The 13,380-nt window shown below is 43.3% G+C and overlaps 1 long non-coding RNA gene across 1 annotated transcript; it reads left to right on the top strand.

The window, feature by feature from the left end:
• Positions 1-7,174: 7,174 nt before the first annotated feature.
• Positions 7,175-11,872, top strand: LOC141051807 (uncharacterized). The gene is made up of 3 exons (XR_012220697.1): positions 7,175-8,093; positions 8,281-8,369; positions 10,518-11,872. It is a non-coding gene; the product is annotated as an uncharacterized lncRNA (long non-coding RNA).
• Positions 11,873-13,380: the final 1,508 nt, after the last annotated feature.

The following is a 13,380-nucleotide window of genomic DNA, read 5'->3' as shown; positions in this document are numbered from 1 at the left end:
AATCAGATCCGTTCAGGGATGGAGGGTGGTAGCAGATCTGGTCCGGTCGGGGATGGAGGAATGTGGCAGATCTGGTCCGGTCTGAAATGGAGGATGGAGGCAGATCTGGGATGGAGGGTGGCGGCAGATCTGGTCAGGTCAGGAATAGAGGATGGCGGAAGATCTGGTCCGGTCGAGGATGGCGGCACATCTGGTCTGGTCGGGAATGGAGGATGGTGGTAGATTTGGCCCAGTGGTGGATGGTGGTAGATTTGGCCCAGTGGAGGATGGTGGCAGATCTGGTCCAATCAGGGATGGAGGATGGAGCAGATTTGGTCTAGGATGGATGGAGGATGGTGGCAGATCTGGTTTAGTCAGGAATGAAGGATGGTGGCAGATCTGGTCAGGAATGGAGGATGGCAGCAGATCCGGTCGGGGATGGAGGATGGTGGCAGATCTGGTTTCATGGGGGAGAAGCCATACAAGTGCCCCGAATGTGAGAAGACTTTCTTCAACCAGTTTCACCTTACCGCCCACGTGAGGATCCACACGGGAGGTGAGGTCGTTCATGTGCCCCATATGTATTTGCACTTTCACCAACTCATCCAGTCTAAAGAGGCATCAACAGACTCTCACGGGGGATCGGCCACACAAGTGCATCGAGTGCTCCAAGGCATTCGACTGGAGGGCCCACCTGGTGCGGCACCTGAGGATACACAAAGGCGAGAAACCCTATAAATATTACAAGTGTGACAAGACGTTCAGTAGGAAATTCAATCTGGAAATGCACTGCACAGCGTCCATACGAAAAAAAAGACGCCAGGCGGACCCCGAGTCTTCTGGGAGCACTGACGATTCCGATGATTGGTGACCACATGGTCCAAGAAGATCAGTAAAGAGCAGTCCCCCTCCCAAGTCGCCTTCTTTTGGCAAAAAAATATTTCTTCCATGAGATAGTTACTCAAATAGAGAAACAATGCAGTAATATCTCCTTGTTACTAGGGCACACTGCCTAGAAACCAAAACATGGGCGCTATGACCCAGTTACTCAAATGGAGGAATAATGCAGTAACATCTCCTTGTGTTCACACTGCCTAGCAACCAAAACATGGGCGTTATGACCCAGTTACTGAAATAGAGGCATAATGCAGTAATGTCACCTGGTTACGATAGTGCACACTGCCTAGCAACCAAAGCATGAGCGCTATGGCCCAGTTACTCAAATAGAGGAATAATACAATATTATCACCTGGTTACCAGGGGCACACTGCCAATAACCATCATATGACCACTATGACCTAGGTACTATAATAGAGGAATAATGCAGCAATGTCACTTTGGTACTAGGGGCACACTGCCTAGCAACCAAAATATGGCCGCCATGACCTAGTTACTATAATAGAGAATAACACAGTAATATACCTCATTACCAGGGGCACATTGCCTAGCAACCAAAACATGGATGCCATGATCTAGTTACTATAATGGAGGAAATATGCAGTAATGTCATCTGGTTACTAGGGGCACACTGCCTAGCAACCAAAACATGGATGCCAAGACCTAGTTACTATAATAAATATGCAGTAATGTCACCTGGTTACTAGGGGCACACTGCCTAGCAACCAAAACATGGACGCCAAGACCTAGTTACTATAATAGCGGAAATATGCAGTCATGTCACCTGGTTACTAGGGGCACACTGCCTAGCAACCAAAACATGGACACGATTACCTAGTTATTATAATAAATATGCAGTAATGTCACCTGGTTACTAGGGGCACACTGCCTAGCAACCAAAACATGGACACGATGACCTAGTTATTATAATAAATATGCAGTAATGTCACCTGGTTACTAGGGGCACACTGCCTAGCAACCAAAACATGGACACGATGACCTAGTTATTATAATATGCAGTAATGTGACCTGGTTACTAGGGGCACACTGCCTAGTTACCAGCCTTCTCAATAAGGATTTTAGGCAGCAAGTCCATAGTATACCTGTCCATCTCTCTGAATTGTTACTAGACTGAAGCACAAACAGGCATTTTGGGCAGCAATCCTTAGCAAGTGGTCTCAGCTTAAAGACCCCTCACCTAAGACTTGGGCGTCATTCAGACACGTTTTTCATGTACAAATACGAGTTTTTCATGGATAATCCTGGTACCTAGTATAGTCTGGGAGAGCAGATCTCACAAAATCGCACAGATGAAAACTCATAGTTTTTAACCCCTGGACTGGAGAAGATGAAGACATTTTTATTTTATTTTGGTCCTGAACAAAATCTCTGATTAAACTCCAACAGTTTTTCTCGTACATTAGACGGGTGTCTGAGCCCTATACTGACTGTAGAAAAGGTAAATTTGTCCTTTAACCCCTCTCTGCTGCGGCTGCCATTTTTTTTTGTTTTTCCTTCCTCCCAAAGCCAGCACTTTTTTCTCTTTCTGGTAAAAGGCAAAGACATATTCTCCAGCTCACCGTCTGTTCTGCAGACTGGATCTCAATCACTGGTGGATCTCCATCCTGACGACGAGGGTGGGAGCAAAGTGTCGGCTTTCTATATAATGAGAGACGGAAAAAAAATATGCAAAGTGTCCGTAAAGTCATGGTGCACTTTTGACCAGTCACTGGAAAGCAACAGAAGACTAGAAATGTGAAATCTGCACCAAATAAAAGGAAAACTCTCCCAGTTTTATACCTACTCAGTGCAGTTTGATGTGGGCTCCATTTGTTGCCCTACACACATCCAAACGATAGTGGAGTTCTTGCCACACACGGGTAAGGACGTCTGGTGTAACAGAGTGAATAACGTCTGTGATTCTCTGTCTTAAGTGATTAATGTCGTTGATACGTTCAATGTACACATGTTGCTTCACATAATCCCTAAAGTAAAAGTCTAAGGGTGTCAGATCCGGGGATCGTTTTGGCCATGGCTTGACAGAACCCCTGCCTATCCACCGCCGGGGGAATGTGCTATCCAGAAACTAACAAACAATGGTGGCGCAGTGTGGAGGAGCGCCGTCCTGTTGAAAGATGACACCTTCTGGAAATTGTGGCACTGCATACAATTCCAACATGTCAAGATACGTGTTTGCCGTCACAGACTGCTCCGCGAAAATAATTGGGCCTATCACCTTGTCATGCATCAGGCCACACCACACGTTCACTTTAGGGGCATTACGTTCGTACCCAACCTAGGCATGGGGATGTTCAGCAGCCCATATTCAGACGTTATGGCGATGAACATGTCCACAGATATGGAAGGTCGTCTCATCGCTTAACACGTTCTGCAAAAATCTTGCATCATTGTCGATCTCATGAAGCATATCAGTAGCAACCGCGCATCGTGTGGGTCTATCCGCCAGTTTGATAGCGTGCAACAGCCGCAATTTGTACCCCATAAAACAGAGACGTTTCTTTAACACTTTATGAACTGTAGTCTTGCTTAGGTGTAATTGTCGAGGACACGCACGCACAGATTTTTTAGGGCTGCTTAGGTAGCTATCCCATATAGCCTCTACAGACTCGTCGCTGACTGACGGCCTACCAGAACGGGGTTTCTCCACCAAACTGCCGGTTTCCTTCAACTGCTTATCCCACCGAGTAATTTCATTCCTATGTGGTGGCGCTTCGTTATAAACGCGCCGATATTCATGTAGCACTTTGGTCACAGATTCGAATTTAGCGAGCCACAGAACACACTGAACTCTCCTCTGTACGGTCCACATCTCAACTGGCATGGAAAACCACACTGCTGGCACAAGCTTGTGGTTGCATGATGTCACAGACCTGGCAGTGTATTAATCAGAGTTCAGTTTATCAGGGGTTAATCTGACTAGTGGCTCAACAATAGCTTAAATGAGTTTGTGTTGTTTGGTTCCTATTATCTCTCCTCATGAACAGGTCTGATATGATTGGGCCAGAGAAAGGGCGCCAAATGTAAACTATAAAAGTGCACCATGAATTTACGGACACATTGTATATATATACAGTATATATATATATATTCAGTATATATATATATATATATATATATATATATATAATTTTTTAAATTTCATTTTATTTTTTTAAGTGGTAAAGAAAACCAAAACATAGCTTTGTACACGGTCCATAGTGGGTATCTATGGAGTTATAGAAGTCTTAAAATGTGAGGAATGTGGAAAACCACAGAAAAAATGCGACTCTAGATCCGTAGTATTAGCATATTGAACATCTTTATTAGACAAGGACAAAAAGGACAACTGGAAGACATGTGCAAATGGCAACCAAAGTGCAAGTAGTGCAAAGTGCAAATCAAGCAATCCAGCCCTAGTCAGACCCAGTACCAGAATAAACCATTGTACATATCCATAAATAGCAAAAAATAAGGAGGTAAATATAGCACATAAAGTACTTAACAATGAGAGGTAAGTAAGGCTGTTTACATATATGAAAAACCAAAAGGGAAATTCCCAATCCACTCACATATAAACATAGCCAACCCTCAAAGGGTTACTCCTGCATCAAAACATTACCTCGCTACTTCAGGATGACCGGGCGGACTGCTCGACTCCCTGACGCGCGTTTCGGAGCTCTAAAGCTCCTTCCTCAGGGGGCATAAGTGCAGGATGCACGGTGCACACATTTATATGTGCGCACCGGAAGTGCCGCGGACGCGCCGCCCGCAGCTCCGCTGCAGAAGCGCCTCCCACCACTGACGCGGCCGGAAACACGCGGGCCCACGTGATCCGAGGCCCGACATTGGCTGGGCACGTCATACAGAAGGAGCCGCGGGCGCGCATGCGCGGCACTTATAACCTCGGCGGACATCTTACAATGGGGCAAAAAGCCCCATTAATACATCTACCAACAAACATCACAATGAAATAAAAAATTGAAAGAAAAAAGGAAGGGTAGGGGGAAAAAGAAAAAAGAGAAGAAGGGGGAAAGAAAGGAAAAAACCAACTTATACCCCATAAATAACACAATATAATATAATATAATATCTGATCACAATAACAATATTCTAGCATATATATATTTTATCATTTGGAGGATATCAACCACCCACAATATACAATTATAATCACATTGGATATACATGTAGCCCCCATAAATATATAACGGCCACAATTTAAAGATCAATCAAACCCAATGGAATCTGTATAGATATATATAACAAAAAATTGAAACACCCCATAATGCAATGTACTCCACACACATATGTATATATACACATATATACAATGTACATACATACATATATATATACACAGAGGCAACCAAAAAAGAGGGGAAAAAGGACAAAAGAAACCAAAACCAAACTATACATAAAAAAGGCCATATCATCAGTAGTCCATGCGAAGTCTTCAAAAAAGAGACAGCCAATGAACACGTCATCCATCTCACGAACGTCTACAGCCCCCAATCCATATCCAGGATGATTGCAAGCAGAACTCTTCTCAAAATTCTTCATAAGTGCCATAAGATGCCTTCTTGGGAATCTTGAACAATAGATTTATCACCCAAAACGACCCCGTACACCCGAACCTAATAAAAAACTTAAAAGAAAACACAATTAAAACCAATTCATAAAAACTACCACATCATGGTATGTCAAAGCACAGTCTCAAAACGCAAGACTGAGATCATAGGAACGAAACATACGATAAACTTTCATTTAGTCCATTGGGATATACCGTGTTTAACGTCCAAATCCAACGCGTTTCTTTTTGAGCTAGACGTTGGGAGAATTTACCACCCCGAATTCCCATATCTACCATGTCAATGCCCTTAAATTTAAGACCACTGCTGTCACAATTATGGTGCAACTTGAAGTGTCTCGGTAAAGTCTTCAACAAGTGCACCTCCTCTTCATTGGCTGCAGCCTGTATGCCCAGCACATGCTCCCTAATCCTAACCTTCAATTGTCTGGTCGTAAGACCTACATAGATCAGGGAGCACGGGCATGTGGCATAATATACAACATTACGGGATAGGCAGTTGATATTTTTCTCAATCTTATATTCTTTCTGCCCAGTAGAATCTGTAAATTTATTATCACTGATCATATTTTCACACGCCACACAGTGGCCACAGGCCGCACTACCACCCTTCTTACTACGAACAAAATTATCCAAGAAAGTCTTAGGTGGATCTCCAACATAGTGGCTCCGTACAAGATGGTCTCGTAGATTTCTCGCTCTCCTAAAAGTAATTTGTGGTTTATCAGGGATAACCCTTGCTAAAATGGGGTCCGTCTGCAGGATATTCCAGGATTTCTTCAAAATCTCACGTACCTGAGCAGACTGGGCATTAAAAGTTGTAATAAATCTCACTATCTCTGATTTCCCAGCCTCATCATCGATTTTATACAAGAGAGTATCTCTGTTGCTATGTTTAGCCCGCAGATAGGCCCTCTTAATTGACCTATTACTGTACCCCCTTTCTGCAAAACGACCCCTCAGATCCTTTGCTTGAACCTTTTTCCCCCTACCCTTCCTTTCTTCTTTCAATTTGTTTTTTTTTTTTATTTCATTGTGATGTTTGTTGGTAGATGTATTAATGGGGCTTTTTGCCCCATTGTAAGATGTCCGCCGAGGTTATAAGTGCCGCGCATGCGCACCCGCGGCTCCTTCTGTATGACGTGCCCAGCCAATGTCGGGCCTCGGATCACGTGGGCCCGCGTGTTTCCGGCCGCGTCAGTGGTGGGAGGCGCTTCTGCAGCGGAGCTGCGGGCGGCGCGTCCGCGGCACTTCCGGTGCGCACATATAAATGTGTGCACCGTGCATCCTGCACTTATGCCCCCTGAGGAAGGAGCTTTAGAGCTCCGAAACGCGCGTCGGGGAGTCGAGCAGTCCGCCCGGTCATCCTGAAGTAGCGAGGTAATGTTTTGATGCAGGAGTAACCCTTTGAGGGTTGGCTATGTTTATATGTGAGTGGATTGGGAATTTCCCTTTTGGTTTTTCATATATGTAAACAGCCTTACTTACCTCTCATTGTTAAGTACTTTATGTGCTATATTTACCTCCTTATTTTTTGCTATTTATGGATATGTACAATGGTTTATTCTGGTACTGGGTCTGACTAGGGCTGGATTGCTTGATTTGCACTTTGCACTACTTGCACTTTGGTTGCCATTTGCACATGTCTTCCAGTTGTCCTTTTTGTCCTTGTCTAATAAATATGTTCAATATGCTAATACTACGGATCTAGAGTCGCATTTTTTCTGTGGTTTTCCACATTCCTCACATTTTAAGTTTTGAGCGACTGATCCTTGATGGTCCGGTGTTTGCTGCACCTGTGTGTCAATTTATGACATGCAGGATGCAACACTTTATCATTGCTGTTTTGTGTTGTCATTTCTTTCTGTGTTTTGCACAGGTTTTTTGCATTGATAGGATGGACTTCAGGGCTAGGGATAAGTCCTGGCTGGGTCAAGCCGATGAAGTTTTCGGACGAGACGGGGCAACTGGTATGCAGACGGATGGTCATGGGAATGATGTTTCATTTGAATCTATTAAGAAACTGCTCATTAAACGAACGAAGATTTGGTGGAGTAGAATTTTTTTAGAGACGTATATTACGAAAAGTATGATTCCGAGAGGTTTACGGGTCCGTATTCTACCCACCTTTCCCATTGAGGATGCCGAATTTATGTCGAATTGGGAGGAGGCATGTGGGACATGTTCTTTGACATTAATGAAATTATTGATTGATTATAATTCGAAATCTATTAGTGGCCTAGATAATGAGATTGATCAGGCCTTGGTAGATCTCCGGGCTGGGTGTTCAGTGGAACAATTGAAGGCTTATGAGGACAATCTTGTGAAATCAGTGGATATTGTAGTGAAGAAAATTAATGACACACAGGTGTCAAAATTTAACAGAGATATTAAAGATTACCAGGACCATACTGTGTATCAATGGAAAAGACGGACTGGCAATTTATCAGTAGGACACCGTAGTGTCTCTAATACTTCAATCTCGTCACTCAGTACTCAGTCTGGAGCCTCCACTTCCTCTATGGTTACCCGATCTAGGGTTAATTATGGGCGTATAAGAAATTACAACTCTCACCCATTTAAAAGACAGAAGTATCGTTCACCTGAAGGCTCAAGTAAGAGTAATAAGGTAATCAATCTTAGTGACTACACGCTCACTAGAGCTGATTGTGATTTGTTATGTAAGGGTCTGTCATTCTCACCTGTGGCGGGTTTTGACAGATTCATAGCTGTTAAAGATCTACACATTTTTGCCAGATCGTTACTGTTTAAACGTTTTTTCTTCGATGATAACAAAAATAAACTATTTCCTACAGAAAAAGAACAGTCGGCCTTGAGAATCCTTGAGGAGTTGGCGGAGGAACATTCATCCACTGATGGAGATAGGATTCCTCCGGCTTTGAGGGTACGCTCCAAGAAGTTTCCCCCCCTTTCGAGCTGTGGTGTCATTGACCTTTTTGTTAAAGTAGTTAGCAATGAATTTCTTAAGTTGCCACAATTTATACAGAAGGACAATCTTTCTGGGGAGGAGAGGAAACGGTTGAGTTTTCTGAAGAGTTTGCCTGATGTGATTAAGCCGGCGGACAAGGGGGGAAATATCGTGCTGTGGCCCAGACCAATGTATGAAAGAGAAGCCATGCGTCAGCTCTCTAACACCACCTGTTATAAGAGGCTGACTTTTAACCCCTTGTCCGCCTACTGTGCACGACTGAAGGGGATCCTTACTAGAGCTAGGGATGCGGATGTTATTTCGGGGGAACTCTACACAGCACTAATTGTTGCTGAACCTATGATACCAACCTTTTATCTCCTCCCCAAGATTCACAAAAACATACAGTGTCCCCCAGGTAGACCCATAGTCTCTGGGCGGGGGGGCTACTTGGAGTGTATCAATCAGTGGCTGGACTTTCTTTTCCAGCCACTTGTGGAAGATCTGCCATCCCACCTCAGAGATACAAATCAACTACTACGGAAAATGGATGGTCTTACTTTGGAGGATGATACATTTCTGGTCACTATGGACGTTGAGTCGTTATACACGAATATCCGCCATAGTGACGGTATACGTTCTGTTGATTTCTTTCTCTCCACATCCAATTTTTCGCCATGTTTCAGGACTTTTGTCTTGGAAATTCTAGAATTTGCCCTCACGCATAATTTTTTCACGTTCAGGGGGTCTTTCTTCCTGCAGCTCCAAGGGACTGCGATGGGGGCGGCTTTTGCGCCTTCGTACGCTAATTTGTTCCTGGGGCTGTGGGAGAGAGACCTCCTGATGTCAGACCGTTTGTCATCTATGGAGCGCGTCCCTCTGTGGACGCGCTACATAGATGACATTTTACTGTTCTGGCAGGGGGATGTGGGGTCACTGGAACAGTTCATTCTTGAATTAAATGGCAATGATCTTAACATTCACCTTACGGCTTCGTATGATCTAGGTAGGGCAGAATTTTTGGATGTTTTGTTGTGGAGGGGTCCGGAAGGGAGGATACAGACCACGATTTACAGAAAACCTACTGCTACAAACATGGTCCTACATGCATCCTCCTCACACCCCACCCATATGGTACGTTCTGTACCGATAGGTCAATTTCTACGCCTTAGACGCCTATGCTCAACAGAAGAGGAGTTTGAGGTTCAAGCAAAGGATCTGAGGGGTCGTTTTGCAGAAAGGGGGTACAGTAATAGGTCAATTAAGAGGGCCTATCTGCGGGCTAAACATAGCAACAGAGATACTCTCTTGTATAAAATCGATGATGAGGCTGGGAAATCAGAGATAGTGAGATTTATTACAACTTTTAATGCCCAGTCTGCTCAGGTACGTGAGATTTTGAAGAAATCCTGGAATATCCTGCAGACGGACCCCATTTTAGCAAGGGTTATCCCTGATAAACCACAAATTACTTTTAGGAGAGCGAGAAATCTACGAGACCATCTTGTACGGAGCCACTATGTTGGAGATCCACCTAAGACTTTCTTGGATAATTTTGTTCGTAGTAAGAAGGGTGGTAGTGCGGCCTGTGGCCACTGTGTGGCGTGTGAAAATATGATCAGTGATAATAAATTTACAGATTCTACTGGGCAGAAAGAATATAAGATTGAGAAAAATATCAACTGCCTATCCCGTAATGTTGTATATTATGCCACATGCCCGTGCTCCCTGATCTATGTAGGTCTAATGACCAGACAATTGAAGGTTAGGATTAGGGAGCATGTGCTGGGCATACAGGCTGCAGTCAATGAAGGGGAGGTGCACTTGTTGAAGACTTTACCGAGACACTTCAAGTTGCACCATAATTGTGACAGCAGTGGTCTTAAATTTAAGGGCATTGACATGGTAGATATGGGAATTCGGGGTGGTAAAATCTCCCAACGTCTAGCTCAAAAAGAAACGCGTTGGATTTGGACGTTAAACACGGTATATCCCAATGGACTAAATGAAAGTTTATCGTATGTTTCGTTCCTATGATCTCAGTCTTGCGTTTTGAGACTGTGCTTTGACATACCATGATGTGGTAGTTTTTATGAATTGGTTTTAATTGTGTTTTCTTTTAAGTTTTTTATTAGGTTCGGGTGTACGGGGTCGTTTTGGGTGATAAATCTATTGTTCAAGATTCCCAAGAAGGCATCTTATGGCACTTATGAAGAATTTTGAGAAGAGTTCTGCTTGCAATCATCCTGGATATGGATTGGGGGCTGTAGACGTTCGTGAGATGGATGACGTGTTCATTGGCTGTCTCTTTTTTGAAGACTTCGCATGGACTACTGATGATATGGCCTTTTTTATGTATAGTTTGGTTTTGGTTTCTTTTGTCCTTTTTCCCCTCTTTTTTGGTTTGCCTCTGTGTATATATATATGTATGTATGTACATTGTATATATGTGTATATATACATATGTGTGTGGAGTACATTGCATTATGGGGTGTTTCAATTTTTTGTTATATATATCTATACAGATTCCATTGGGTTTGATTGATCTTTAAATTGTGGCCGTTATATATTTATGGGGGCTACATGTATATCCAATGTGATTATAATTGTATATTGTGGGTGGTTTTATCCTCCAAATGATAAAATATATATATGCTAGAATATTGTTATTGTGATCAGATATTATATTATATTATATTGTGTTATTTATGGGGTATAAGTTGGTTTTTTCCTTTCTTTCCCCCTTCTTCTTTCTCTTCTTCCCTTTTTTCTTTTTCCCCCTACCCTTCCTTTTTTCTTTCAATTTTTTATTTCATTGTGATGTTTGTTGGTAGATGTATTAATGGGGCTTTTTGCCCCATTGTAAGATGTCCGCCGAGGTTATAAGTGCCGCGCATGCGCGCCCGCGGCTCCTTCTGTATGACGTGCCCAGCCAATGTCGGGCCTCGGATCACGTGGGCCCGCGTGTTTCCGGCCGCGTCAGTGGTGGGAGGCGCTTCTGCAGCGGAGCTGCGGGCGGCGCGTCCGCGGCACTTCCGGTGCGCACATATAAATGTGTGCACCGTGCATCCTGCACTTATGCCCCCTGAGGAAGGAGCTTTAGAGCTCCGAAACGCGCGTCGGGGAGTCGAGCAGTCCGCCCGGTCATCCTGAAGTAGCGAGGTAATGTTTTGATGCAGGAGTAACCCTTTGAGGGTTGGCTATGTTTATATGTGAGTGGATTGGGAATTTCCCTTTTGGTTTTTCATATATGTAAACAGCCTTACTTACCTCTCATTGTTAAGTACTTTATGTGCTATATTTACCTCCTTATTTTTTGCTATTTATGGATATGTACAATGGTTTATTCTGGTACTGGGTCTGACTAGGGCTGGATTGCTTGATTTGCACTTTGCACTACTTGCACTTTGGTTGCCATTTGCACATGTCTTCCAGTTGTCCTTTTTGTCCTTGTCTAATAAAGATGTTCAATATGCTAATACTACGGATCTAGAGTCGCATTTTTTCTGTGGTTTTCCACATTCCTCACATTTTAAGTTTTGAGCGACTGATCCTTGATGGTCCGGTGTTTGCTGCACCTGTGTGTCAATTTATGACATGCAGGATGCAACACTTCATCATTGCTGTTTTGAGTTATAGAAGTTTGCATAGGAGCTGTAGACACAAAACGGTTATACGATTGATCTTTTATTATACATGCATTCATAAAGTGGAGAAAATAAGTATTTGATATTTTGCAAGTTTTCCAATCTACAAAGAATGGAGACGTCTGTAATTTTTATCGCAGGTACACTGCAACTGTGAATCAAAAAAATAAAACCAGAAAATCACATTTTATGATTTTTACATAATTAATTTGCATATTATAGCAGGAAATAAGTATTTGATACAGTAGAAAAACAGAACTTAATATTTGGTCAAGAAACCACGACCCATCTTCAATGCTCTTACTGAGGCAAGGAGGTTATTGGCCACAGTCTCATGATACATGACCCCATCCATCCTCCCTACAATACGGTGCAGTCGATTTGTCACCTTTATGGAAAAGTAATAATAAATAATAATAATATATTTTATTTCTATAGTGCCGACATATTCCGCAGCACTTTACATTTCAGAGGGGACTTGTACTGACAATATACATTACAGCATAACAATAATCACATAGATCATAACAGATACCAAGAGGAATGAGGGCCCTGCTCGCAAGCTTACAGTCTATGAGGAAAGAGGTAGACACGAAAGGTGGGCGGTAACAGTTGCCCTGATTGTATGGACCAGCCATAATGCTAAGTGTGTAACAGTACAGACACTGAGGGCTAATGGATGCATAAAGCATGTGGGAACATGATGCTGGGAACCTGGTTATGGTAAAACTTTTGGCTGTGCCACACAGGGATAGATTAGGTTAATGTGTTGAGGCGGTAGGCCAGTCTGAATAAATGCGTTTTCAGGGCACGCTTAAAATTGTGGAGATTGGGGACTAATCGTATTAACCTAGGAAGTGCATTCCAAAGAATTGGCACAGCATGTGTATAGTCTTGGAGACGGGAGTGGGAGGTACTGATTATTGAGTATGCTAACCTCAGGTCATCAGCATAATGGAGGGCGCGGGTAGGGTGGTAGACTGAAACAAGGGAGGAGATGTAGGGTGGTGCTGAGCCATGAAGAGCTTTGTGGGTGAGGGTAATAAGTTTGTACTGGATTCTGGAATGGATGGGTAGCCAGTGTAATGACTGGCACAAGGTAGAGGCATTGGTGTAACGATTGGTGAGGAATGTGATCCTGGCTGCAGCATTCAAGACAGATTGGAGAGGGGAGAGTTTGGTAAGAGGGAGACCGATTAGAAGAGAGTTACAATAGTTGAAACGAGAATGAATAAGAGAAACAGAGTTTTTGCAGAATCAAAAGTAAGAAAAGGTCGAATTCTAGAAATGTTTTTGAGGTGCAGATGACAAGAGCGAGCCATTGATCGAATGTGGGGGGC

This window comes from Dendrobates tinctorius, unplaced genomic scaffold, assembly GCF_039654945.1.
Source record: "Dendrobates tinctorius isolate UK_male_01 unplaced genomic scaffold, ASM3965494v1 ptg000158l, whole genome shotgun sequence".
NCBI lineage: Eukaryota > Metazoa > Chordata > Amphibia > Anura > Dendrobatidae > Dendrobates > Dendrobates tinctorius.
Note: the sequence above shows the minus strand (reverse complement) of the source record. Positions and strands in the feature narration are given on the sequence as shown.